Consider the following 16,009-nt stretch of genomic DNA (forward strand, 5'->3'; position numbering starts at 1 on the left):
TGGTACTGCCCCATTCAAACCGAGAGAACGGCGCTGGTTTACGCCAGCCACGGATCTGGACTGTGACACGGCCATAAGCACGTGGGTGTTTCTGCTACCGTCCGAGAACTTACCTTCCACAAGGTCCCAACTAATGCACTTCAGTCTTATGCGGCTAATTCCTCCTTTATAGGAATTTAACTCTTGGGCATCTTTAATTACTGTGCAGGTTTCACTTGCTGGCCCTTGCAAGCTGAGAGCTCAAGCAGGACCGTCAGCTGCTGCCGTGTGGCTGCCTGGCCTAGTGAACACGGGGCTGAACAGGGATCCAGGGACTGGGAATGAAATCCTGGCCCCATGGGATTCAAGAGGAGTCTGCCTCGACTTCTCCAGGGGCAGGATGGACCTGCTGGAGCTCCATGAGCCACGCTGAGCTCTGTGCTGCTGCAGCTAAATTGCAGCTGGACCCACGGAGTGGCCTTGCCACGGAGCAGCGTAGCACCACAGCACGGGGCCAACAGCAAGTCGATGCTCAGAGCAGTTGCCCGAGTCCCTCCATCCTAGCTACACCATTGTTGGCGAGTAATATCTCAGCCTCCTCTCTATTTGGACTGCAAGCTCATCACAGCAGGCCTCTCTCACTATGCACACGTATGGAGCCCAACAGCACCCTGTTCTGATCTCACCGGGGACTAAATACTAAAAGGGAAAAAGCAGCAGAATCAGGGACCCTAGGACAGGTCCTGCAGCACTTGCCTTGCATGACGTCGTTCAAGCGCCTCATAACTAAACGATTAATGAGCTCGCATCTCGGGGGTGCCTCTCGCCCCGAAGGATCAAACGGCAGAGCCTGAACTGTGCTATCCGGGGCAAGTCATTTCCCCTTGCTGTGCCTCGGCTCCCAGAGCTGTGAAAAATGTGCCTAATGATGCTCACACATCCTGCACAAATCCCTTTGAGAGCTGACGGCCCGGCCACACTGCAGCTCACTCCGTTACACTCTGCCAGCTTCGCTTCCTCCTGTGCCTTCCACCGGATTTTGCAGTTCCTCGTTCCCAGCCCTACCCTCTGACAGAGCATTGCTATGCGCTGTTAAATAGCTGTCAGAAGCCACCTGAGAAGGGGCTGCATATTATATTATCGGTGGGTAGAATAGTTCCTGTGCAAATGCATAGCCTTAGGGATCCTTCTGGATGAAGGATGCTTCAAAATGCAAAACAAGTATTACCTCCTGCACGTGGGTAGCATTTGGCAGCCAGCCTCCCCGGGGGTTTGAGAGAGAAACAGAGGATGCCAAGTGCAGAACAATGAAGGGAAAGTTACTCCCAGTGACCCAAAGCCTCCTATTCTCTATTCCAGGAGTTATCCTCGAGTGGGGTCATAAGCTCTTCCTACATATTGCAAGGGGCATGTCTGCCCATCAGTCGCTGCAGCAGAGAGCCCGGTGCTAGCAGGGGTGCCAGCAACCGCAGCACAACAGAGCTCAGTGCAGACTGCAAAATCCATCCCAGGAAACGGTTAAACACCCAGGCCGCTGGCCTGTGCTGAGCTTTATGCTGTTGCAGCCAGGCTGCTCCGGGTACCTGAGCTAGCCGGGGGGTGTCTACACCGCACTGCAGTCACCCAGACATGCCGTCACTGGCAAGGGGGTTGCGGCTGGGGGAGAGGAAGAGCCCGCTGGCATGGGAGATGTCAAGAACCATCATCCTCTTCCCTGCAGCATCTTCCAGCCCCCGTGGGTGAAGCTGGGCAGCTGGGAGATTCCCGCCCCCACACGATGCAGGCTGTGTCGGCTGCCTGCCTGCTTCCCTGCCTCCCAGTAATTGCTATTTTCTTTGTTTTAATTAGAGCTTTCACTCTCCAGCCCACACAGAGCTCCCCGTCTCCCTGGCTTACTAACTGCACAGAGGTCTCAGCGCAGACACTGGCTCACAGAGAGCCGGGTTTTATTAGCCCCACGGAGGCTGCGGGAGGGAGGAGAAATCCTCTCCGTCTCTAGGATCAGGAGCTCGGCCTGGAATGGCAAATATTAGCACTTTTTTCTACAGCCCCCAGCTTCATGTGGAAAGAGGCGCACCCTGCAGCGCCGGTGCTGGGGGGCTCGGTGCTGCTGCGGCCGTGTCCCTGCAGCCACCTGGTCCACAGCGCGCTCGCTCGCTCGCTCGCTTACCTCTACGCGACACAGTCCGGCGTCCCGCTCACGTCTGGGATCCCGCAGGAGGGTTGTGTTAGCACGTGTGGATGCAGAGATCTGGCTGATACCCCACCCCAAAACACACCTGGGCGCTCCAGGAGCGAGTGGGGGCACAGCCATAGTGGTCTCCAGGGCTGTGGGGAGTGCTGCAGGCGCCTCTACCCCATCCCTGGACTGCATCGCCCAGCAGCTGCCTGGATGAAGCCCAGGGGCGTAGATTTGCAAGCAGATTAAGGGACCGTCTGGCTCTGGTTAGCAGGAAAGCAGTTGGCAGGCAGCTGCCTCGGCAGAAGGCTCTGAGGGCCATCTAGCAGAGTCCAAGGAGCTCTGCAACCTGCTAGTTAACTGCCGTGAGGCCATGAAAACGCCACGCAGGAGGGAGGCATTTCAGCCGGTATCGGCGGGTGTGTGCGGTAGCAGCTCTGAAATAACAGCCTTGCTAAAATATTGATGGTTTCCCTATTAAAATCATTACTAGCCGGAGCATGTACAGATACAAAGTGGAAGGAGAAGACCTGGCAGGTTGATGCTCGCACACAAGTTATTTCCCCCCACCGCTAAAATGCAGCCGGCTCTGGTGCAGAGCAAAGCAGCGGAGAAGCAATTCTGCTGAGTGCACCTGGACAAACCCTGTCCCTGCCAAGCAGCTTCCAGACCTCGCTGTGAGGTCCTTCCCCACGGGATGCGCTGACAGGATGGCCCAGTCCAGACACACCCAGGGGGGCCCTGGCTCCTCAGGGCAGGGGCAACACGGTCCCCAAGCCTGCAGTCATGCCAGGATCTCTCCAGTTCACAACCTGCTTCCAGCAGGAAGGAGAGTCCTGTTAAAGCACAGGAGGTTGGGGCGGGAGGCCTGTCTTCTAGACCGACCTCTGCTACTGTTTTACCAAAGACCTTGGGCAAGTCACATTGCCTCTCCCTCTGCGCCTTAGTTTCCCTGTCTGCAGGGGAAGAACAAGACCCACGTGTTGCACGGAGGTTCCTAAGACCCCGCGAGTCCCTTGGATGCCAGCGAATGGCTGGGAAGGAGGCTGAGGCCTTTGCAAGGTGCCAGTCCTTTGCACATAAAATTCATCCCGTCCATGCCCGGCTGCAGCTGCCTGCTTCTCCTTCTCAGGCTCAGGTACCTGGTGCCTGGGCCTCAGCGTCCTCCCAGAGGCGCCGGCGATGGGCAAAACAGCAGTTTAGGCAGCCTTAATGTTCATCAACCCAAACCAAAACCCTGAAGCATGGGAAGGCTCCACCTCTCTCCCTGTCTGCCTACCAAGTGGAAAAGCACAGGGCCAGCTCCTCTTGCCTGCGCTGCTCCTTACGACTGCTGGGACCTTTGCCAGTTGATGTCTCCCCCAAACTCTCCATAAATACCTGGGCCTCCATGCTATTCCTTCTTCCAGGGAGGCTCCCGCGCCAGTTCAGCCCTTAATTACTTCACAGTGCTGCCCTGAAATGCCCTCCTCTTTTTCACTGCTCCGGGGAAGTGGGGGTGGAGCAGGAGAGATCTTGAGCAGACACATACAGGATTCAAATCCCCTCAGCTCAGGCTGCTGCGTGCTGATCCGGCTATAAAAAACAGGCCCCTAAGAGCTCGGCCAGATCTGCCCGCGGCCAGAAAGAAACCAAGGACGGAAGAGCCAGCCCGCGGGTCGGCTTGCAGTGGCAGCACTGAGGCGGTTTCTGTCTGAGGTCCTGGGCCGGCACAGCAGTCCCACTGTTCAGCATCAGGCCTATAAACCCCGTTGCAGCAGAGATTCAAATCTCTTTTATTTAAAGCTCCGGGGGAGTCACATGCTGACCAGGGAGTGAACAAACACCGCGTTTCTGCTGCCTCGCCAAGGATGGAGCTAAGCTGGCATTTAACCTTAAGCCAGTGGCGTACTTGCCTGGGATGGCCCGTGCTTGTGTTGCATGGTTTTTGCTTAGTTAGGAAGGGAATGCAACGGACAGCCACGCAGGGAGGAATGCAGCAGCCTCCCGGGATCACAGAGACAAGCGATAACGAAGTGTGAAAGCACAGAAATACTGGAGGGCATCTTGCTCCGGTCCTGGGGCCCGGCTCTGGACTCTCCCCAGGGGCCGCCCTGGAAACCCAGCTGTATCGTTCGGATTGGGGAGCCCAAGGTGGCTGGATGTGCGGCCGGCCACATTCCTTGAATGCCATCGGCTATGATGCCAGCATCCCTCGATCCTGCTAGTCGTGTGTGGGCTGGTCTTTGACCTTGACCTTTCATGACGCCAACTGCCCGTACCTCTCTCAGAATGCTTTACAATGATTTGCACCGTCGCTGTGATGCCGAGAGACCCCAACCAGAAACCGGGCCCTGCTCTGGGATGCCATCTGAGGTGCATGGAGAAGACGAGGGCTTGCAGCAGGTGCACAGCAGTAGTGCTGCAGGGGCAGGAAGAGGACCACGTGATTCCTAGCAAACCTGCTCGCAGCTCACAGATCCCACGGCCAGACGATCCCATCCCAGTCGTCCAGCCCGAGCTCGCCGGGCCACAGAACAGGGAAGCTGTTGGGCGGGCTCTCCCCTGCCACCAGAGAGGTCCGTGGATCTGATCCGACCCCAAGCTGAGATAAGAACCAGCCAGCTCCTGCCTCCCCTTTCACCTTTTGCTGTTTGTAATGCAGGCATGTTGGAAGACAAAAGAGTTTGGAGCCCCGTGCAAGCACAGGAACGGTACGTACAAGGAGTAAGATGCAGCCCTGCCTCAAAGACCCTTCAACCTAGGCACGACCGCTAGATGCCATCTCCCGCTTATAGGTGCATCACCCCGAGGTGCAGAGACAGACGAAGCGGTTTGCCCACGGGAACGCAGCAGGGTTGTGGCAGATCAGATCGGTGTCCTCGTGCACCCATCTAGTGCTTCAGCCACACGTCTGTTTTCCCTCTAGTGTAGACGCGGCTCTGCACAGACCCTGGAAAGCACCTCAGATATTTACTGTGCCCATCTGCAGCTCTTCGTTAAACGGGTTGCTACAGAAACAACCTCTGACAGACTAGATATGAGCGGGATCCAACCTGCCTCACCTGCCAGCGTCTTTCCAGCTTTGCTCTCAGGTTGCAATGAATTTACGGCAGGGGTTTTGCCCTGCTTTCTCCTTCCGGAGGCACATGCGCTGACTGGCAGCCAAAGCAGTGGTGACTATTGCTGGCTGGGGGCAGGAGAAATGAAAGCCTCCTGGCCCAAGAGATGGCTGTCGGGGTTCCTGTTATGAGAAAACTCGGGTTGTGATGCTGGAAGCTTGGCAATAGCTCGGGTGCGTTACCTGGATGCCAGGATGCTTAAGATGTTGCTGGCTGCAGAATAAACAGCTTCCTCAGATGAACTCAAAATGTGCATACTTGCCCTCAAGCTCCACAGCTCGAGCGGGCCTGGCAGGGCTTGGGTGGGATGTGTTACTTGCTTCCATTGTGGCAAAGCGGCTCCTTCACAGATCAACTTCTCCTGACATGCAGATGTCACGGGCAGCCCCCCAGCTCAAAGGCTTTCTTGCAGGGACTTGAGTGTTCCTGGGGGCCTTTTTTTACTGGCTTGTTGCAGCCACTGAAATTAGGATGTTGCTGTCAGTACTCTGCCCAAAGGAGGAGGGACCAGTCCGGAGGGGAAACAATCCCTTAGGGCAGTGATTCTCAACCCTTTTCAGACCAGGACCCATTTGTAGACATCGATGGCCAGTCCCAACCCAGTGCCCCTCACTCCCAACCCGCTGTCCCTGCCCCTAGACCCCAGCGTCCCAGTGTGTAGGGAAGGGGTAGGTGTGTAGGGCACGGGGGGGCCCAAGCAGCCTCTTGCAGGCTGGAAATCTGCCAGCCTGCAAGAGCAAAGCCCCAGTTTCCCATATTTTTCTCCTTCAAAGGCGAATCCATTTTAAATTTACATTTAAATGTGGATTGCTACCCTTTCATATATTCTTGCAACTCACTTTTGGGTTGCAACCCACAGGTTGAGAAACACTGCATTAGGGGATCTTGCTCCGCTCTTCTGTGTCCCCTGGAGACATGGCCTGCCCATGCTGAGCTGGGGAGGTGATTGCACTAGATCCCATCCCCACTGGAGGAGCGAGCAGTGCCCCACACGGGATCCTACACAACTGGACAGGAGCCCCATTTCAGAAGCGGTGCTGGTTCAGGGTTCAAAATGCACTGCCCATCTGTAGTGACACTGCAGCCCTCTTCAGCCCACTTCACTCCTATCCCGCATCCTTGTTCTTCCTGGCCCTCTCCCTTTTTGAAGCTATCAGTTCTTTTGTCGTAACTTAGTGCAGCCTCCCAGAGAGGTCACCACACTGCCTGCATACAGCGAGCCACAGCCTTGGTGTCCTTGACAAGTGAGAAGCATTGTGTGTGAGCCTTGGGAACTGGGAAGATAACAGAGCATGCCAGGAGATAGAGAGAGATGGACTGGAGGAGAATGTAAGCCAAGGGTCACCATTTCTTGGGCACTCCTAAGAAGTGATGCGCAAAGACGGGTTGTAAGCACGTGGCCGAAAAAATGTCTTCCCCTGCTTTTCCTTTTTTTTTAACAAGCCCTGGTTCTTTGCATATTAGTTAAATACATAAAGCATGGGAGCTCTTCATCCCCCCTGTCTACTTCTGCAACATCACCATACTTCATACTACTTAATTGGTGAAGCTGAGCAAGAGTCTTCTATGGCAACCCTGAACTGCCGAGGCTCTGTCAATCTGAAGGCTGCTATTTGAAGAATAATGCTCTGAGAAGCAAGGTAAGGAGCCTTAATGGGGTGAAAAAAGTTGAGTCCAGGATGTGCCTGTTGTTAATGAGTATTATTTGTACTGAGTTCCAGTACACGCACCCTCTGGATAAATGTCCAGCCTTTTACTGTTCTGGGAATAAGCACTCAGAGTACACTTCATATATTTTTCTTGACCTCTATTCCTCCCCAGTTGCTAATGAATGCTTTGGACTGATGATGCCTCTGTTAAAGGCTGACAACTTTTCAAGCTGCACACAAGCGCTGCCATAAACATCCGAGAGCCACAAGAGTTCCTCCAGGGAAACCAGGGGGATCAGAGCTGACATTCCTGCAAGCCCTAAAATCAAGAGGGTTAAAGACCACTTGTGGGTCTCCTTTCCATATCCAGAGCCCAAGAAGGGCAACTTGAAAAGACCCTGGACAGTTTCCATACACGCCTCATAACATCCCCGCGAGACAGGCAAGCATTATGCTGATTTTGCCCCGAGGTCCAGAAGACAGGGGATTTGCTCAAATTCAGGTAGCAACTCAGTAGCAGAGCAGCCCTGGACGAAGTGCTCCCATCTTGTTTGAAAGCTGTCAGGTCAGCCGGGCACGTAGCAATTACCACCTGCAAGACCATTATCATAGTGCTGTGAGTTATACAATTAATCCCTAATAAGGAGGGATTGGAAGGGATTATGTGCTTCAATAGAAGGCATGCCACTACTGCTAATTTAGGAAATCACTCCTTCTTCCCAAGATACAGCATCGTGTTTTCCCAGAATTAAATGACTCAAAGGGATTCATTCCCCTCTCCCGGCTCCTCTGGGCAAGCTCCTGACTTCAGAGGCGCTTCTTCGCAGTCTACTTTGGCTCCTTGTCCCATGGCAGAATTGCGCAGAAACCCAGCAGAACAAATCAACGGCGAATCAAACAGCTGAACGTCACAGCTCTTTCCAAAGGGCACAACAATACGAGAGGTTGACGGTACCAGAAATTCTCATCTTACCAGGGAAAACGCGCCCATTGTTCTTTCCAGGGGCCTGGAGATTTATTGATAACGGGGACGGCACTCTCGAAACAGAAGCGATATTAAGGTGGAAGTGGCTGGACGGCATTTGGCTTACTGCGTAAGAGGGACTATGACCAGGAAAAGGAAGGCATCTCTGCCTTCAAAGCAGTCTTTTGGGCAAGACATAAACATCACAGTCCTAGCCAGGGGGATCTTAAAGCTGTTAGCTCTTCGGTCCTCCACAAACTCCTAGCCGGGGGACTTTGCCACCTTAAACACCACCCTCACCTGATGGATGAAGCTGCAAACAGTGTTAGTAAATTCCTGTCTTAAAGCCTAGTAAGACAAAGTCTGGCTCAAGTGTCCCTTGGGCTGACCCACGAGCCGTCAGACATCTCCAACCGCAAGCAGAGCAGAGGCATTTGGCCTGCAGGGCTTTTGGTTAAGAGAGACTCCCTGTGCCTGAAGAAGGGTGATAGCTTGCAAAGAACTTTTTTCCAACTACTCAGTTGGTTTAATAAAAGATATCCCGTCTCCCGAAAGAACCGTGCCTGCCGTTGCCTTGCAGGACATTTTCAGCACCGGACGCTCAGGCTCCTTCAGATCTCAGACATCCGCCCCTTCACCCTTTAATCCCTGCATCTCCCTTCTCCCCTTCGGATGAAGGACTAGGATTAGGAGACCCTTCCCAAGATGACTGTGTATTTTTGCTAGGCCTCTTCTAACTCTGCGTTGCCGCTGCCCGTGGAAGTGATCTGTATCGTGCATCAGACTCTCCCCGAAGCCACCTGAGAAAAGCTGGTTTTGACTCCCTGCACAACCTCCCCGCGCACTGGCCGGGCTGCCGGGATCCAGCCCTCCCGCTAGCGAAGAGCCAGGAGGTCGGCTGGGAACTGCGTTGCACAGTGAAGGCCTGACATTGCCTGGGACTTCTAAATACCGCTCTTATATTGCTAATGCCACCAGAATAGGACAGGATAGCTTCCACCGCTGCTGTCAGGGTGCCTCGCTTTGCTTTCACTGGAGCCACGCTGGTTTACAGCAGCTGAGAGCCCAGACCACATATTTTAGCAGGGGTGGGTAGTAGGTGCAGACACATTCCTTCCCTCCGCAGCATTTGGGAAATTCGGTAGTTATTGCAAAGGGCCCACGAGCAATCGCGAGTTGCTGGGTTGACCATGCCTTCCTGACGGCAGCAGACAAAAGACTCTGTGTCCAGGTCCGAGGTGCGGTCGGCTCCTGGGAGCTGGTGAGCAGGAATCTGACACTTAGATGCTTGTTCCTTGGGGATTTCTGCAGCACTAGAGGCCTTGAACGTCACCAGCTGGGCTGTCATTTCCCCAGAAAACAACCTGCTGTACCTGAATTACCGGTTCCCTCTGAGGGACGGAGGACGTGGTGGGCCCAGCTGGCTGAGCCCTTTAGTAATAATAGCTCTTTGCTTTCTCTAGTACCTTGAACTAAAGGATGCCCGGTCGTTTTACTGACGCTCATTAAGGCCCAATCCCAAGGCCCCTAGGTCAGCGTCCACCCTGAGTAGTATCTCAGTCTTCTTGCTTTTAGACCATGCGTATCATTTTTGCCTGTATCTTGCTGCCCTTCAAGTGAATCGTGCCAGCGTTACTTATTTATACTTCTGGCGAGGCCACTGATGAGGCTGCTAATCTGGAAATGGGACCCATTGTACCTGCTTTCAGCACTTGCTCAGTCAGGAAAGAGAGAGCAATTCCAACAGGGACGTTACATGCTGCCTCCCCAGAAGAGCTAAGTCACAGGAGAGCTATTGCTTTCATTGGCGTGCTGCTGATTTCCACCAGTGAGGATCTGGCTCAACTGTCTTCCTTACCTGTCCTGGTCTGTGGATCTGGCTTCCCCCAAGCAGGTGGTTGCACTTCCTTTCTGGGAGGAGACTCCAGTCTTGTAGTTGTAAGTAAAGCACTTGGGGTTAGATTCTTAAATGCATCTAAAACTGCATTTTTAAATGCATCTAAAACTCTAGTTTTGCATTTCTTTTTGTCTCAGACCATCACTGCTACCAAATACATCCCTGGAGGTACCTAGGGGCTTTAAGAAGCTCCCCTAGGTCCTGATCTGCATTTCAGATACCTAAATACCTTAGGAAATCTGAAAGAAGATCAGCAGAGGTTGGTTCAGGTTCAGGAAAGATCTGTACCACTTGCTGCTAATCCAATGCCAGTTTTCCAGGCTTATTCCTCCCCTGAAGATCCCAAAGCATATTAGGAAGCAGAAAGCCAGATTCAGAGCGAGGTTACAGGTGGAACATCAGGAACATATAATAGAGTGGATCATGGTACACCTGTTCGTGGCACATTAGGGGTGCCAGCACTTTGAATAGATATCATTCAGTTAGTTATTGAACTCAAAACAACTACGTGGTTGTGATAAATGGGATGCTTGGGATATTTTCTGCACAGGAAGTGCGTGTTTCAATCTGGGTTAAGGCTGCAGAACGTGGGACCAGCCCACAAAATCTCCATGTTGTTCTGGATTTAGGACTTCCACCGCATGTCATCCAGAGGAGGCAAGTGCTCAGGGCTACTAGGGAACCAGCTTGCCGGCACCCCTCCGGCTCTCTCCCAGGTCCCCAAAACTGGAAGGGGGTGCTAGGAATTTCAAACGCCAGCTGGAGCCGGGGGAAGAAGCACTATCGGGACTCGAGCAGTGGGCTCCAGCCCCACAAAGGCACCAGAACTTGAGCCAAGAGCCTGAGCTCAAACCCACTCACCCCTCCGCTCCCGTGCAAGATAACGACCCCTTCCCGTGGCTGCTACGGCCTCCACCAGCACAGCTCACAACAAGTGAAGTTCGAGGGTGCCCTCCAGCCGGCCAGCGGTGCAAATTCAGGACAGCTAGTGCCAGACAGCAACCTGCAGGCTACGGGTCTCAAATGGGCACTGCCATTCGCTGCAGCCTCCACCTTTCCTTCCGAAGGAAACCAGGTGGGCCTACGTGACCTGTCCAAAACACTAACCTCGCAGCTCCCCAGGACACAAGAGACAATCACTGCCTTCAGGAACAAAGCGCCCTGGCGTTACACCTGTGTCATACAGCATTACAGTTTTCAGATGGCTTCCTCGCCAGGGAAGATGAAAGGGAGACACAGAGACCTGCGCCCTGCAGCTGCTAGCCGTGGCGCTTCCTTGCATCTCTGAAAGGCGTCCAGGGACCACAGCAACGGTACCAGAACAGGTTGTGGCCTGTGCCAGAGGCCTGATCTTGCAGGAATGGCTTCTTTTCCTCCCGGATGTTCGGCGCACTGAAGCGGCCCTCTCGACCCTCAGCCGATTTAAATTCAGGTTCGCGCCTTTAAATAGGAGGCCTGACTCTGGAGCCAGCGATGGCTGAAGGAGCGCAGGAAGGGATCTGGAACGGGAGCTCACCTCATGCTGAACATCGCCAGTGCTTTGTCTGACCTCAACCCATCCCCATCAACGGACCCACCCGCCCTCGGACACCACCTGAAAACGCTGACCTGCGGGGCTTTTTGCCACCCTCCGGGGGAACCCTACTCCCCAGCCAAAGATATCCTGGAAAAAATGACCCGATGGGTGTCACACGGGGGCTAGGAGCCAGAGCTCCGACTAGGCCTAATGCTGCCAGTGGGACCGTCCGCAATCCATCCAGCCTCCCTGTGCCTCAGTTTCCCCATCTGTAAAATAGGCATGTTACCACCTTGCTGAGGCATGCAGCGAAGCTTCGCTGCTTGCATCCGATCCGAGACATAATTAGATCGAACTCACTCAATGCTCAGCAGTAATTAAGTGTCTTCATTAGCCAGGCCCTGTTCTTATATTTGGCATACACCAGCTCCACACCCCTCCCCCTTGCCCTGCAGTGACAACGCCACTCTAGTCCTACCACCGTGTGCTCTGGAAAGGCTGGGCAGAGTTGGCTGACGCCAGGCACTGACAACACTGCATAGGGGATGAGCGACTTTTCCAAGCGATTATTTCTGCTGTGGTAAAGTCTGACCACGATCAAGGCCCTGTCATGTGAGATGCTGCACATAGCCGCCGGGGAGACAGCTCCTGATCCAAAGCGCTTGCACTCCTGTAGGCGAGACCCTGGCCTTCCTAGCTCCCCTCGCTCGTCTTCTTCTCTAACATCCTTGGATTAGCAAAGAATGGCAGGGCAGGGTCGTGGGGCATTCCCTAGCAGCTGGAAAAGCCGGGCAGATCTTACTGGCCTGTACCTTTAATGCTGATAACCTCGGTCTCCAGCAGTAATGCTGCTCCTTAAGCCATTTCAGTCATGCAGTACTAACATTTGCTGTTGGCATTCGGAGCGTGACAGCAATATTGATCCTTCCTCCTTGCTCACCCTTTTAGCTAGTCTCACCTGTCTAATCAACCTTGTCTGAAGGGCTTTTCTACAGTGCATCTCCTTATGCCTTTAGGTGCTACATGTGCCCTCTCACTTGCAGCTTGTTTTCTCTTTCCCCATATAAGAAGGCTCATCCCTGGGTCTGTCTGAAAGCAGGTAGTCCCCTAGCACAACCAGCTCTGGGCAGGCTATTAGCAGCCTTCGCAAGATGCAGACTGGGGAAGACAGATGGCTGCCGCAATATTTTGTATCCTAATTATCCCTTCTTTTACCTGATTAAAAAAATACAATGTTCACAGCCCCCCTCCTCCCTAGGTTCAGCACAGGCTGGTGAGATGGGGAAGTGAGGAAATAAAACCGGCACGCAAACATGGCACTGGTAGCAGCAGGTAAAGAGCGGCATGACAGATTTAGGAGAAACCAGTGGGTGTCTTGTTTGCTGGCACCATGGTCTTTAAATCCCTCCCAGCACCACTCTGTGCCCCTCAGGATGGGTGACCTAAGAGATGTGAACATGCAGCGTGCTATCCACGTCTCGTGACACCGAATGTCTCAACTTGAGCTGGTTTAAAGGGGCCGGATCTGCCAGAAGAGTGGAGGGGAGGGGAAGACCAAGGGAAAACTAGAGGTGGACAGTGCCCCTCTCTGCTTCCCCCAGTCCAAAACATCCAAGCATCCTCCCAGGTCTGGGGCAGAGGTTTCATAAACCGGTTTGACCCAAATCAATGAAGTCTGATACTACATTCAACCAGGTTTATCTTAAACCAGTTTCAGCCATTTTAAAACCGGTTGACGTGCACTGAACTTGTGTTCTGTTACAGGTTTAAACTAGTTTCTGATCACTTAAACCGATTCATGTGTAACTTCTGTCCCTAGCCCCAGTGCTCCGGTGAGGTAGGACAGAGCTATTATCCCCATTACACAGACGGGGACCTGCAATCTGCGGTCACACGGGAAGTCTGAATGCAACTTGCTCCAGGGCAAAGCTGGTGCCCAGGCCGCTGGACCATCCTTCCTCATTCAGACTCACGTCCCACCAAACGCTAGCTGCGCTTGGAAGCCGTGTACCGTGCACACCAGCCGGGATGTCACCAGACCTCAGCTGTTATTCAGGCCCCTAAATAAATAGCCAGACTCTTAGGAGAGCTCAGCTCCTCGGAGAACCTGACTATACAAGTATCCCAGCGGGAATGATGAGCGCTTGGTGTGTCGGGAAGTCAGCCCCAATTGTGGCAGCTGCCTGGATATCTGGCTCTGAGCTGCTCCCTAAAAATAGCCAGGAAATCCAGGAAGCAGAATGCTGATCTCAGGCTGTGGCCGACGGCGTGACAAGGCCGCACCACAAGAAAGCCGGGGAGAGACCGTGAGCGAGCGGAGGCTGCAGCACTCAGGCGTCAGCCCCATGCCTCCTGTCTCTGGACCCTCAGTCACTTTTCTCTGTGCTCTGAAAATAATTTCGGTTGCAGGGGGACTGGCTGCCCAGCAGCAGAGGCAGGGATGCTGGATGGCCGAGCGACCGGGCAAGAGAAGAGCAACTTTAGCTGCAGAGGAAAAGCTGCCTTAACATGCACCTTGGATAGCAACGGAAAGCAAGCAAGCAGGATACTGCCTCTGATCACAGATCTTCTCTGCAGAGTGAACTGCCTGCAGGATTGCAGCGTGGGCCTCTGCACAGACACAGTGACCAACAGGTCGTGTTTGGTTTTCTGTTCCTGGCTCCAGACAGCAGCAGCCAGTTTGTTTGGAAAGGGATAAGAAAGCCAATTCAACAGGCAGATCCCCCACACGGACTCCATTTGCTGAAAGCAGCCAAGTGACCTCTTTAAAGTTGGGTCCTTAACAGCTGCCCCAAAGCAGGTCAAAGCAATGTCAGCCAGTTGGGGCCAGTTCTTTTTGGGTTCAATCCACCAGCAACTCAAAAGGAAACTCGCTTCAAAGATCCTTGTCTGAGGTCTGTACGCCCAGGCAAAATGAACACAGCACTGGGAGTCAGGATCCTTAGGTTCCCATCCTAGTTGCGTGATCTGGAGTGAGTTAGTTCCTCTCTCTGCTCTGTTTCCCCTTTTCCGGGGTTACTACTGAATAGAAAGCACCAAGGGAACTCCAACTGTGCTTTGGGCAAGACCCCAGCCAGACGCACCCAGCTTGCTGGAGCATCTTGGGTTTGCAATGAAGCCAGAGGAGTATTTCAGGGTGGGTAACGAAAGATAAAGTATTCTCTGTCCGTGGAAGGCCAGCATGGGGGCCATGAATTCAGAATAGGTCCCACCTGAAAACCCCATCTCAGCTCGAGTCTAACTATAATAAAAGTTACACCGTGGATTTGCAACGCATTAGCTGATGGTTTAAAACAACCAACTCAGAAACGATATACTGCCCAGCAGGGTGCATGGCCGTGTGTCATCACCACCTATAATACGTGCATATGCAACCCAGTAACCACATCCCTGGACACGCACAAGCCAGTGAAGCCTGCCTTAGGCATCCATGCAAAGGACTGGCAAGACACAGTTGTTTAGTTGAGAGTGGCCTTCACAGCACTGAAAACAACGCCACGATGCCCTGGAGCCTTGCAAGCCGGCCGCCCACTGCTCCACCGCTCTCAGTAAGCAAGCCTTGCGGCACAAGGCCAGGTCCAGTGTTACCAGGATCTCACTGATAGACAGCCTGAAGCACAGAGGTTAAGTGACTCGCCCAAGGCCATGCTGGGAGCCTGTAGCAGAGGCAGGGGTAGACCTTGCATCTTCTGAGGCCTGCCCTTCAGCCACCATCAGACCTTCCCTTCCCTGGGCACGAGGGGACTTTCCAGCCCTCTGTGCCATTGCCTTACTGACTTCCTCCTAGGAAAATTCCTGAGGTCTGATTCCACCCTGCTATCTCCTGCTGTACGGCTGTGAGCCTCCATATAGGGAGCTCCTCAGGCAGAGAGACCAGGCAGCATTTCAAGGCCCTATGGGTTTGAAGGCTACAGAGTGCCTGTGATGCTGTCGCCAAGGGCCTGGAGCAGAAGGACCTCTCGGCGTGCCTCGGTTTCCCACAGACAGGGAACGACACTGTTCATCCAGAGCACAGCCGCATCTGGCGACCTCAGGCTCTTCCAGTGGGTTGGTTTCTCCATTTGCTCCAAACCCTGTGCCCCCCCCACCAAAATGCTCAGCATTTCCATCCCCGGATGGAAATCAGTTGTTCCCCCTGTGCACCGCTCCTCGCTTTGAACGGAGGCCACGGCCTTTCCACTAGCCCGCTCCCTGCCACCTGGGCAAGCAAGCCCCCTGCTCCCCTACCTCACGCACGCTGCAGCAGTGATTTGGTGGATGCAAAGTGGAGCCGTCCCTATGCTGGCAGCCTCACGCTGGAGGCTGCTACTTCTTCCCTTTCAGCGCCGATGCCGCCACTGAACCCAGCAGCCTGCAGGGCTCATTCCGGCTTGTTTTCATCCAGAAAAGAGCCTCTCTGGCACAGCCTTGTCCTGACCTGGCGAGGGTTTTGGCTGCTGATCAGCTGTATCAGGCCCATTCCCTATCCCGCCGGCGATGAAGGAGAGGACGAGGGGGTTGACTCGACTCTGGGGGCAGTTTGCCCACGTACTTGGGAACGTGCGAGAGCCCGAGCGAGGCACAGGACCCCGACAGCCACAGGAAGTGCGATGGGACACGGCGCTCCCACCCCGCGAGGAGCACGTGAACAGAGGCCAGACACGGCAAACCAGTGGACAACTGCCTCCTCCCCCCCAAGTGCAGCCGTGAAAAGTTTTGCCCGGCTTTCTCCGCTCCTCCTTGCA

General features: G+C 54.0%; 1 protein-coding gene across 2 annotated transcripts in view; it reads right to left on the minus strand.

Annotated features, from left to right (window-relative positions):
* The window catches only part of CDK18 (cyclin dependent kinase 18), a 50,371-nt gene that overhangs the window by 33,721 nt on the left and 641 nt on the right, over positions 1 to 16,009 (minus strand). The gene's annotated exons all lie outside the window — the stretch shown is intronic.

This window comes from Crocodylus siamensis, chromosome 13, assembly GCF_052110815.1.
Source record: "Crocodylus siamensis isolate JL-2025a chromosome 13, ASM5211081v1, whole genome shotgun sequence".
In the NCBI taxonomy this organism is placed as follows: Eukaryota; Metazoa; Chordata; order Crocodylia; family Crocodylidae; genus Crocodylus; species Crocodylus siamensis.